Here is a 13,693-nt window from a genome sequence, read left to right as displayed (position 1 = left end):
GATTTTGCAGTTCGAGTGTCCTCCTTTATGTAAGCCTCGTTTAAACGAGTCGTAGGACAAACGGAAGGTAACATGGTTGCTATGACAGCACGCCCCTCTTTAACAAGCGCGGAGGCCTCTGCCATACCCCCAAACTTTGCTATCCATGCCATTCGTCACCTTTTTGTCACCTCTGAAACATGGCTTGTACTATTATTTTTCCACGCTGGAAAACGATAAAAGGATTTTCCGTTCTTAAGCTTTATGCCACTTCTATCGTGAGAACGACTATCGCAGTTTATAACACAGCAGGTAGACGGCACCTTGAACACTGCGTTCTTCCCTCCATGCAATCAAGTCTGGCGCCTTCTGTTTGTGCCACGGATTCCCAAAATGCTTTGCGTTCACCACTGGTAATACGTCACGATGACATCACATTAGCAATCTCTATAGGGCCAAAATTGTCATATAAAAGCAGTTACATGGTGCATTACATTGCTTAATTAACATGGTTAAAGGTAGGCTATAGTTCACCCAAAAATACAAATTCTCTCAGCATTTACTCACCCTCATGCCATCCCAGATATGTGTGTGACTTTCTTTCATCTGCGTAACACAAATAAATATTGTTTTAAGAATATTTCAGCTCTTTAGGTCCACAAAATGCAAATTAACTTTGACTTTGAAGCTCTGAAAAGCACATCTTCTGAAGCAATCCAATCGGTTTTGGGAAAGAACAGATCAAAATATAACTTTCTTTTCTCTATAAATCTTGGCATCTGCAGTCTCCTTGGCAATCATGATTTCAAGCTCGATTACACTTCCTAGTGCCATCTAGCGCTCTCTGCATGCGTCAAGCACTAGGAAGTGTAATCGAGCTTGAAATATTGATCGTGCCTATAGGCTACAATGGCAGTACATATAAAATAAACATTTTGGTTTGTTCTCAACCAAAATCGATTGGATCACTTCAGAAGACATGGATTAAACCACTGGAGTCTTGTGGGTTAATTTTTTGCTGCCTTAATGTGCTTTTTGGAGATTTAAAGTGTTGGACCACACTCACTTGCATTGTATGGACCTACTGAGCTGTCTGTCCCAAATTCTGTGTTCTACAGAAGAAAGAAAGCCATACACATCTGGGATGGCATGAGGGTGAAAATTTACATTTTTGGGTTAACTATTCCTTTAATTAAGTTTAGAAAATGAAGACTGCTACTTAGGCTTAAAAATGTATCTAAAATAATCATGAGGAGAGGTGCTCATTGCCACATGGGGTTACTTTCAAACCATCAAAGCCAGTTGATAGCAAACGAGCAAGACGCTCAATCTCCAATAAAGAGTGTTTATTTCATAGGCAGCAAAAGATTAAAAAGGTCAGCGTGTACTGGCAGACAATGTTTCCAATATTCACACTTACAGTATTTTCAGAAAAGTTGCTGGGCAAAGTAATTGATTGTACTCAAATGGTGATGCACTTAGTGAAAAAATTCTAGCCTGAACTGGAGCCTTATTAAAACAAGGTTTTCATGAATGTTTATTTTTGCCTTTTACACAGCACAAGAGCTGTTATAGCCAGTAGTGTGCCACTAGGGGGAGGACTCTCCAGCTCAACCTCACTTGAAATGGCAAAGTACGCCTCCCACAGCAGTTGTGTCCAGGTAAGGATTTCTGGTGTTGGTTTTATTTTTCACACACGTTTAAAACAACCTTGGTCTGTTAGGGAGGGCCAGAGAAAATAACTTGCAACAGCAGCAATAAAGAGCTCTCTAGGTGCAGAAACAAGAACTCCATACTTATTTGTTCATCTGTAATATACTGCCTGTTTTATAAGAGTCTAAAAGACATTAACGCCTTTTTGTTATTATTTCAGAAAGATATGTATATTGATTACTAGTCCCATGTCTATAAAAGTAAAACAACAGTAACAAGTAAAACACAGAAACAGGCTTATCCTACAGTTTTTATTGCATAATATTTTTTTTCCTGAAGTCTACTTATAATATTCATAAAAAAAATTCTCAAAAGACCAAGGAAAACATGATTCTTCTTGAAATGGCCCATTTGATATAATAATTTATATCCATGCACAGATCAGGGGATCAGGTAGCAAAAGCAGTGGCCTGTCAGAAGGCTAAGCACACTCATGCTGCTGTGCCCTGTGGCATCATGGACCAGTTTGTGTCTGTTTGGAGGAAAGAGGGCAATGCATTGGTCATTGATTGCAGGTAGATGTCTTTTGTATATCCTTGTATGATGTGGCAATTAGGGCTTTATTTGTTCCCTTGTCTCTAAAGAAATAATCTTAACAGATAAAATGTATCAACAAAATAAACCCTTGTGTTGTGTTGTGTTAGTTTGTGCCAACAGCTTTTGCATTTCCAGTCAAAAATTACCGGCCCACTAAGATTGTTAATAAATCTTTCATATTGCATACATTATCCCAAAATATTGCATTAGATCTTTTTGTCAACGTATTTTTTTTTTTTTTGTTTGAGAAATTATGATTATTTGAAAGTATATTTAAAATATATTTTTAATGGATAGAAGGATTAATTGAACTGATCTTATACCGGGCTAGTGGGAGGCCCTCCCTGCATAAAAAATAGTAATAATTATGTAATAAATCTATAACCACTTGTTTGATCTAAACAATATTCATTTTAGAATTATTCAGCTTAGAATCTGGAATTTACAATGCATATATCTGATACTACTAATTCTTAAATAACTATGTAATAACTGTTTTGTTCTCATAATTTATATTTACAATTATATTCAAAGTTTGTACAAACATAAAAAAAAGAATTAAACTATTATTTATATTGAAAAGCCGGTCCTCGCCTCCTCCTTTCCGGATTTCGGCACCAGTGTAAAGAAGTCAATGGAAAGGAGGAGGTGAGAACTGGCTTTTCAATATAAATAATAGTTTAATATAAAACTTAAACAGAAGACACAAACACACATGATGGACATGTCCGTAAACTATCTCTCTCTCCCGCACAATCCTCCGCAGTGGGCGTTTATCCCTCTTGGAGGCTTGATTAGCCTGATAAGTGACCGGGAGTGTAGAATCACGACCCGGCCCCGCCCTCCACCCTGCCACACAGTGATTGTATCGGCACACATTTCACTTCTACTGGTCAACATTGATTTTGAAAAAATCAATTAATTTATTGAAACACGAAAAAATTTAACCAAAAATATAACACTTAGAACAGAATGTAAACAAAATAACAAACTGGTCAAAACAATCATACCAAATCCAAACATTTTACTCTCTCCTTCTTCCGCCAGACCATTTTGCAGTGACTTAAACATAACAATAAAGATAATAATATTGAAAAAATAAACCATGATCTCTATAAAATGTAACACAAATCAACAGCGATTGTCAAGGACATGATTTGATGTTCTGTACTTTCAGAATTTGGACATGAACTTTATTACCACCTGCTGGTGAAATCTCCAAACTGCAAATGCAGGAACTGAATTTAGACTTTGCGCTGAGATGAGAGGTGGTAATGAAATGTCTTAGCCTAACAACCAAATTCTTAGGAAAATAGCAAATTGCATGTTGCATCACTTAATTTACATACAATACACCCAATTTGCATGACTCCACCCACAGTAGCGCCTTTTTGCACTTTGTGCTGACATGAAAATTGCATTTAGAGCTTTACACACTCACAAAAATAGTGTAACAAAGTGAAATAAAACCAATAAAATGTAAAACTGAATTCCAAATGGATTCAGTAAAAAAAAAATATCTTGAACACAACATAAGGGTTAATCAAAACTATTTATTTAAGTGTATTACTTATATGTCCCTTTTAGATCGTTGGAAGCCACTGCTGTCCCCTTGGCAGACCCTGGACTTGTAATGCTGTTCACTAATTCCAATGTTCATTCACTCACAGGCAGCGAGTATCCCACCAGATGAAAACTGAGGAGGCAGCAGCCATTTTGGGCAAAAGTAATTTAAGGGATGCTACATTACAAGATCTGGAGGGTAAGAGAAAAATACATTTTCAGGAGGCACCATAATTTGTCTTTTTTTCATAAAAGTATGCTGAATTCATAGCTGCCAAAGATCGACTGGACAGTGTGACGTACCGACACGCACATCACATGATCGAGGAGATTAAACACACCGCACAAGCTGCGGAGGCACTCAAGAAAAGGAATTATAAAGAGTTTGGAAAACTGATGGTTGAAAGCCACAATTCTCTTATATCAGAGGCAAGATTGATCAAAGTAGACAATTTAAACGGATCCCAAAATGTTTTTGAAGTGGTTTTCAGTGACTGAAATGTTGTTTGCTTAACATGTTTGTTTGCTAGGTGGGGTTACTTGCTGGTTAAATGACCTTAAATGATGTGTTCTTTGATTAGGATTAATATTGTTTATCATTGGGATAATTACGAGGTCAGTTGTCCAGAACTGGATGAACTGGTGTCAGCAGCACTGGAGGTGGATGAAGTGTTTGGGAGAAGAATGACAGTGGGAGGGTTCAGTGGATGCACAGTTACTTTGTTCAGGCTCATGCCACAAAGAGAGCAATGGAGCACATAAAGGTTTGTACAAGTTTATGAACTTCTGTGTTTTTTTATTTTGATATTTCATCCAAAGAAACCGTCTGAATAGATGACAATGTTTGTTACAGATGGTAGTATTCTGAAACAATTTATTACAACTCATTACATGCTCTTGACTGCCATTATTATAATTTAAGAATTTATCTATCAGGTATTAGTCTATCAGGTATTTTTGTCTCCCTAATCAGAATAAATGATCTCTAGTCAGTGCCCCCAAAAAATGGTGCTTATAAGATTTGTTCAAACATATGCCTAGCATCCTTATCCAAAATAGTTAGTGATTTCAATAAAGATTATTTATGTACTCTGAAAATAATCATGTGTTGGATTTGCTTAAAATATACATACAATATGTAGCATTTTTGCGTCACACTTTTTAAGTAAATTCAGTTTATGGTCGTTTTATCTCAGCATAACTAGAAAACCTTTGTTAGATATACACAGATGTATCCGTTCATTCAAATGTATTTACTTACAAAGAAATGTCACTGGAATAAGATTTAACAACAAATAGCACGTTTTAAGTCAACATATATATTATTGTTTCTACCTAATTGAAAAAAAAAAACCGTGACAAAAAGACACTCCTGTTTATTGTATTTAAGTGTCAGTAGGATTTTTATACACTAATACTAACTGCAGTTTGGCCTCTGAGTAAAACAAATGTTCTCATTGCATTTTACTAATTGACACCGTTCCAACAATATATATAACACATGGCTATCTCATCTTTTTTATGTTTTTTCCAACTCTGAATATAATTGTAAATATAAATGAGAACAAAACAGTTCTAAATGGTCAGCAAATTAAAAGGCATTTTTAATAATTGGTTGGATCAGATATATGCATTGTAAAGTCCAGTTTTTATAGCTTTAAAACAACACCCTTTTTTTTTCTTTTGGATCAAGCAAGTGCAGAGTTGGGAGGGTTACTTTTGAAATGTATTCCACTACAGATTACAGAATACATGCTGTAAAATAACTTTGTAATGTATTCTGTTAGGTATCTTAAGTTCAGTAACGTATTCTAAATACTTTGGATTACTTCTTCAGCACTGGTAGATTTTTTTCACTTGTTTTGACTATTAAAAACTCTGCCAGTTCAGTAAGACAAAACACACATGTTAAAAATACATTCTCTGAAAAACATAAATATCATATGCAGTGTTGTTTCTAAAACAAGATAAATCAAATTGATCTTGTTTTAAGGATTTTTAGATATTTTTACAGGAAAACAATAAAAAAAAAAATATTAGCATTAATACGCCCTAATATCAAAGGTCTTACTAGAAAAAAGAAATTATGATCCAATGTGAATTTTATTGATAAAAAAATATGATCATGCCTGGTAACATGTGCATGTAAAATAGCATTTTAGCTTAGCGTAAAGATTTATTTATATTTCTTCTGCTCCAAGCTTCCTTTAAACTAACTTCTCTGTCTGCTCGTATGACTGTAACACATCATAAGAAAGTGTCTCACCGCTGTTCAAACGCACTTTGGATCGCATCATTTATATGTATACATTTTTTCCATCTGAAAGGACTAAATATTAAATTAAACAAATGACTATAAAATGCAAAGTAATCTCTTCAGTAATCAAAATACTTTTTGAAAGTAACTGTATTTGAATTACCGATGTTCTAGTTACTAATTTAAATGGTAACTGTAGTGGAATACAGTTACTTATATTTTGTATTTTAAATATGTAATCCCGTTACATGTATTCTGTTACCCCCCAACACTGAGTAAGTGCTTATTAATTTATTACATAATTATTATTATTTATTTATTTTTCTGCAGGGAGTGCCCCCACTAGCATGGTATAAGCTCAGTTCAATGAATCCTTCTATCAATAAATTATATATTTAAATATGTTTAAAAAAAAGAAGTCATAATTACTAAATAAGTTGATAAAAAGGTCTAATGAAATATCTGGATAATTTACGCAAGTATCTTGGTGGGCCGGTCATTTCTGAACGGGAACACAAGGGTTAAGGATGTGTGGCATGTTTGGAGCCCTAAACTGGGCCTGGAGTATCCTTTAAGTTTTACATTGCACGGTCGTGTCTGTACTAAAGATTTGTACTATTATTTCCACTTAATTTGTCATTTATATTTTTGATCATCAACTTATTTGTACTTGAAGGGCGGAGTATTTATATACATACTTCAAAAATGCTTAAGCAGCATTTTGTGATGTGTTGTCAGTTATAAACAGATTGTGGGTTATTTGGCCCAAACAGGTTTGTGCGCCCTCCGCCGCCTGCATACTGAACTTTCCCGGAAGGCGCTTGTTCAGGGAGGAGCCAGAGCGCAAATCAGCAGTGAGTGCAGCAGGAAACACTCCACTGATAATCCTCAAACACTCTGTCCAAACACGGACCTCGAAGGTGAGGTTAACATCATTCGAGTCTGCTCTACATTACCACCCGGTGTGGTTTACTTCTTCAGCCCAGAATAATCTAGTAAACCCGCTTGAATCGTGGACAGTATCGCTGGAACATCGGGCCGCGGTGAATCAGGTGAGTGCTGCCCGGGCCCGTCGACTGCTGCCCGGCCACAGGTGTTTCCACTCACCGACTATATGGTTGTGTCCCAAAACCTAGGGAAACTGCATAGATTGCGATCGTCCGAGCGTTTCTTATAATGTCTAGAAATGCTGTCTAGATTGGCAGCTCACTAGGTTTTAACAACCAATAATTAAAATGTACAGCTCTGTATTTACTTATCATGTGTTGCATACATCGTTTTAATTCACTTTAATCGCTCGTAAAATCTCGTCTTGAGTTTTATCCAGCGAGTTAATAAATAACATGATTTACTCTAAAAGGAAATCAGCACCAAGTCTTGACCTTATTCTCTACCGCTGACCTTAGTAACATGAAGCTACACCTCTTTTGAATGGGAGAAGAATGTTTAGTCACCGGTTACTTTGATATGACCGGCTGTAAACCAGATATCTCTTCCATACAGTTACTGTCAATGGCTGAGTATAAACTCATGTGTTTCTATGACATTGACCTCAGTTACCGGTTTATTACACATATAAAGTTGTCCCAGTGTGTCCAGATGCAGACTTGATGAGGAACTATCTAAATATTCTAATATGAATATACAATATATAGTATGCTATTATACAGTAATATTGTCATATAGTGTACCATTATATAGCCTATAGTGTATAACATAGTTATATAGTGTACAATTATAGAGCTATATAGTGTGCTATTATATAGTATATTGTCATGTAGTGTACCATTATATAGTGATATAATGTGCTATTATATAGTGTATTGTCATATAGTGTATCATTATATAGTCTATTGTGTATAACATAGTTATATATTGTACAATTATATAGTTATATAGTGTGCTATTATACAGTGTATTGTCATATAGTGTACCATTATATAGCTATATAGTGTATTGTCATATAGTGTACCATTATATATTCTATAGTGTATAAGATAGTTATATAGTGTTTAATTATATAATTATATAGTGTGCTATTATACAGTGTATTGTCCTATAGTGTACCAGTATATAGTCTATAGTGTATAACATAGTTATATAGTGTACAATTATATAGTTATATAGTGTGCTATTATACAGTATATTGATATATTGTTTACCATTTTATAGTCTATAGTGCATAGCATAGTTATATAGTGTACAATTATATAGTTATATGGTGTGCTATTATACAGTATATTGATATATTGTTTACCATTTTATAGTCTATAGTGCATAACATAGTTATATAGTGTACAATTTTATAGTTGTATAGTGTGCTATTATACAGTATATTGTCATATAGTGTACCATTAAATAGTCTATAGTGTATAACATAGTTATATATTATACAATTATATAGTTATATAGTGTGTTATTATGTAGGATATAGTTTATAGTGTACTATTACATGCTAGTATCAATACTTGTATAGTTAAAAACAGAGACCGTGGAATTTCCTCTGGATTTGAGTGTAAAGTTTAAGTATCTTTGGCATGGGTTAGGAAATAAATATAGTACTATGTTGCAAACAGTTAGTGTACTACTATATATTAGTATCAACACTGTTATATTGTTTAGAGCAAAGACTTTGTTTTTTCCTCTGGATTTGAGTGAAAATTGGAAGTAGCCTATCTTTGGCATGGATTGGGAAATTGGGTTGTTCTTGGCATAGATTGGTAAATGGCTGTCCCACTGGTTTTACAGGTTGAGAATCGAGAGTGATGAAGCCCTCACTTCTTAGCTTCTCATGTTCCTTCACAGTTTACACATGGCCATGTATCTTCTGTCATCTTTTGCTTAGTTAATGTAAGCAGAGGGACTTAAGCGGAGTAATTTACATTCATGGTTAATGCAAGGATTAAGCGTATTGTTACAGACTAAAATTTACAATTGTGCTTTAGACAATAGAGTCATTTGGACTGTAATTAATCTTGGGTAATTTCTTTCAGAGGCCGGTCTGTAATATATGGCTAGATTAAGCTTTACCTTTAAGGGGAACACATGTAGCATAATCTTTGAGATGTAACATGTTTAAAATTGTATTAATTTACCTGACAGACTAGGTTGTTGTGTCAAGCATGGTTTCAAACCCATCTGATGACTTCACCTGAAATAAAAGTCTAAGAATGATGTTCGATTTTGGTGTTTTGTTTAAACAATAAAGTGAAAGTCAGGCACAGGAAATGCAAAAGGGATGCAATCCAAAATTGTACTTTGGTTAACTTTGTTCTTGTGTCTTCTAAAACTGGAATGAAAGACAAATGCCTGTTTGATTCAATGCCAATGCAACTATGCATCTAGACAGTCCAGGCTGTCCTAATGAGGACACAATGTTACCAGATCTGAAATGTTCCTGCTCATTGGCATGGCCGTCATTTCATATTTAATGAAATAGTATCTGCTATCCAGGGAACTTGAACCAGTTATGATCAGTTAATGAAGAGCTGCGGATTGACAGTGATTGTTTACAAAGATGTCTGTGGTTGTGGCGGTGCTTTTCCTTGGTATTTTACCTTTAACTGGACTTGATACTCAAGCAACGGACTTCCCATATTATCTGCAACTCAGTTATCAGTCTTGTATAACAGTGTGAGGCGTTTGAGTGTAATGTGGGTTATATGTCATTTCATGGTCCTTATTAGAGAAGACAGGATGGGCCTGAGTCTTGGGACTGACATACTGTGTTAGACCACACCCCATAGCCATAGACAATATCTTATTTTTGTGTTTGCAGAGAGAGGAAGAGAGGGTAAACAAAGGCTTCTCACTTCCATAGCAACAAATGGTTGATGGTGTGTAGTAGGAATTATTGCAGATCAGGTTTACAACAATGAACAGTATGACTAAAGGAAGTTCATTTAACACTTCCTCATCCTCTCCAGCTGTTCTTTTTTTAAAGCACTATGAACATTTGTCCGCTGGATGTCTGACTCGGATGGAGTCTTTTTTTTTTTTTTTGTCCAGACAGAAGGAAATTCATCATCTAGTGTTGGTCATAAGTTAGGTTTCTTATAATGGACTATGATATATTGAGCTTCTACAATATCTGTAATGTATTTTATGACAGTATTGGCTTGTGGTTGATCGAAATGGGTTTTTCAGTGGCTGATGCTGATATCAACTGGAGATTGGAGCAGTTGATGGTGATTGGTGATATATATACTGTATATACAGTATATAAGGGCTCTACTAGTGTTGTCACGGTACCAAAATTTCAGTAGTCGGTACCAATACCATTGAAATTTCATGGTACTCGATACCATTTTCGGTACCAAATCAAAACACTAAAACAGGTTACTAAACAACACTCTTTTATTAACAAAGTTAACAAAACATTAGCAGCAGAACTAAGAACAGTAATATGCCATTGAGCAAAACTTTAATTTAAATATATTATTTTTGAATTATAACAAAATTCTACAATGTATGCTTAAAGTATTTTTGAACACTTATATAGATTTGCTTCAACTTTTGCAACTTTAAGTTTTTACCAAGTACTAAATGAAATAAATAAGCATACAATAGAATGAATAAAAAACTATTTCCAAACTAATGTGCAAAGTGCTTTCATATTAATAAAGTTGCATATTGCCATTTTTCTTCACAATAAAAAATGCACAGTGACAAATATTATGATTAAATAAGTCGCAAGCCATCGCATTCTAATCTAGCTGCATTGAGCATCCGCGCTCGAGGGATGAGCGTCCCCGAGGCAGAGTCTCTCTCAGCCGGGTGCAGTTTCAAGCTCTCCCACTTAGATCGGGACATTCGCGCAACTCATAGAAGAGGCCCCGACCACACAGAGAAATGCCAGTTTCTGAGTTTATAGTTATTAAAATGATCTGCTTCTGTATTATTTGAACTTTAATATAGCTATAACGCGTTAAATATAACTGCATTTAAGATGTAACGCCGGGATGTTTCCTTTAAAGAGTTCCGGCTCTGCTTATTCCACAACGAGACTGCTTCTGAATTTACTTATTTTATAATTCCCTAATACTTTGGGATGTACATAAAATGAAGCTGTGAAAGTTTAGAGTGCATCTGGACTGTGATCTGTGTAATTCTTCCTCTCCTCCGTCAGGTGTGAACTGCAGTGCTGCTCTCGCGCATCATCATTACAGTGTAATATGATTTCATTTTACGTTAAATGAGATCAAATGACTATTCAACAACGAAGATTTTTCTCGTCAATTTTGTATTTTCGACGATGTCGATAATGTCTACTAATCGTTTCAGCCCTAATGCAAATGATAATATGCTTTTAAACTCACCTGCTTTATTTGCTTGAATAAATCCGGGTGTCTGTCTTTCAGGTGCTTTATTAAGTTTGATGGCACTGCTGGCAAACATTTGGCTTATTAGATAATCGCATGAATAAGTAGGTTTATAGGTGTTGCTAATAAAGTGGTTGGTTATATAACCGTTCAGTTCAGTTTTTAAAATCAATTAATGTATAATTATAAACCATAAACTCTTGGCTATAAAAAAGTTGAACAATTCTACAAAAAATAAGGTGCATGGAAAGCATCTTGACCTTTTGTAAAAACTTGCACCAAATGCTTATTTTGAAGGCTACAACATAAACACATGTGAAAAAAATTAAAGAGTCTGAATATTTTCTGAATGCAATGTAGGTATAGGAAACAAACATGCAACATTGAACTTTTGACTTAAAACCTTATAGTTATGAAATACAGCTCTTGTATTTGTGACCACAAGCCCCATTCTCCCCTGAGATATATATATATATAATATGATATAGACAATTTAAATCTAGTATTTGAGATGTACACGTACAGTATATGCTGAAATGTAAAAATAAAACAAAAAACCATCTGCTCAATTCACTAATGTTTAAAAACAGATATTATGCATCATTCATTGAGGAAGCTGTTGGTAGATTTTTGAAACTGACACAAGTAGGAAAAGAAAAGAAGATAACTTCTGTTAATCAGCCAAATGCTGCTTATCTCAAAATGGCCATAGATAGGCCAGGTTGACAAATCAGATGACATTTTGGTCTTATATCACTAATATCAGCTTCCACATAAGTATCAGTATTTATTTTTAAATGAAGATTAAAGCCCACAGACTCTGTGTCCTAAAATAGGACATTGCCAACAGTGCATTATCTCGTGCAGTTTCGTCATCTTGCGGTGGTTAAACTGGTTTTCATTATGTTTGCATGGTGTTTCCTCTCTTAATCAGGGTGTAGCTGATGTTTATTGTAGAGTTTGACCAGTTTGTACTTGACTGACTTTAACATAACCTCAAATTTAATTTAATGAATTATTTTTCTTTAGCTTTTACCAGTATCTAAAAATGAAATATGCAATTCCATGACTTACTGACATGACATATTTGAAAGAGTTGTCTGAAACCAAGTTGTGCATCTGAGCGAGAACATCTGTGGTGAGAGTTCACTGACAGTTCTACTCTCATGTCAGGGCAGGTTCTCCAATCTTGTCTTCTCCTCTGATCTTTGTTTCCTGTTGGATGCTATGCTGAGAATGTAGTGATGTGTTCCACTGGGACAGTTCACTATTAATCTAAGACTCCTAATTTGTATGTTATGAGAAGTATTATACAGGGTTACAAAGGTCATTGGAACCCAGGAAATATCAGGGAATTTTAAAGTTGACGGACTGCTCCTGTCTGTACATTTAACTCCGTGTTTCTCAACTAGTTTTGCTTCAGGATAGATTTTACATTGGAAATCAAGTGATGACCCTCCATAGTAAAAACGTAACCTGTATTTAATGTATCCTGGGTCGCATTTCCTTTTGTGTTTCTTAGTTTTGTTCATGGTTTTCAAGTACAAGGAAATGAATCAAGTGACTATTTCTGTTGTTGATGTTAACAACAAAAGCAACAGGAAGTTTTCTCTCCCCCCTTTTAAAAATGTAAGAGCATATTTACTTATATGAACCCTTTATTATCCTGTTTGTTTCCTAATTTCAAACATAATTCAAACAGAACATACATATTACACAGGAGGAAAGGCTCCTCATTACCATGGTTAGGTCAGTGTAGCTAGTCTTAAATAATAGGAATAATAATAACAACTATAATACAACTGCCAATGTTGATATAAAATGAGGTTTAATAGATTCTACCTTTAGATTATTTCATATGAAACTATAACATTTTGTCAAAATATTATTTTATACTTAAAATACTTACTCATGTAAAACCATTAAACAATTTTGTAAAAGTGATGATGCATAATAAAAAAAAAAATGTGCATAGCACACTGTTGCTCTTTTCTACATCAGTGCTGTTTGGCATGTCAGGGCTGTTTGAGAGGTTCGACTTGACTTCCTCCGTAATGCTTTAAACTAGAAAAGGCTCACTAGAATTGAAATTGGTCACATCAGTTTTGAGGTCTGTGCTCCGCAATATCAAGGGAAGTCCGGTTATTGCACGTGTTACAGAGAGAAGAGCAGATCATGATCGTAAGCTGGTTCCGTTATAGTCGTGCAAAAGTGCAGATGAGAAGCCTTTAGCTGATTGCGAGATTATCATTAAATCTGCCTTGGCATTCTTAAAAAGTCTATCACTTGTCCGGCCGTCGAAATATCTTCAATGGGAGAACCA

The 13,693-nt window shown here is 35.0% G+C and overlaps 1 protein-coding gene and 1 pseudogene across 2 annotated transcripts in view; both read left to right on the top strand.

Moving 5' to 3' along the window:
• Window positions 1-1,508: 1,508 nt before the first annotated feature.
• LOC127626698 (galactokinase-like) lies at window positions 1,509-4,574 on the top strand (annotated as a pseudogene).
• Window positions 4,575-6,890: 2,316 nt separating this feature from the next.
• The window catches only part of LOC127626556 (LLGL scribble cell polarity complex component 2-like), a 41,355-nt gene continuing 34,552 nt past the window's right edge, over window positions 6,891-13,693 (top strand). For both annotated transcript variants that reach the window (XM_052102437.1, XM_052102436.1), the window contains exon 1: window positions 6,891-7,101. The gene's annotated coding sequence lies outside the window, so the exon portion shown is untranslated. The remainder of the gene's footprint in view (window positions 7,102-13,693) is intronic.

The sequence above is a fragment of the Xyrauchen texanus genome, chromosome 33 (genome assembly GCF_025860055.1).
Source record: "Xyrauchen texanus isolate HMW12.3.18 chromosome 33, RBS_HiC_50CHRs, whole genome shotgun sequence".
NCBI classification, from domain to species: Eukaryota; Metazoa; Chordata; class Actinopteri; order Cypriniformes; family Catostomidae; genus Xyrauchen; species Xyrauchen texanus.
Note: the sequence above shows the minus strand (reverse complement) of the source record. Positions and strands in the feature narration are given on the sequence as shown.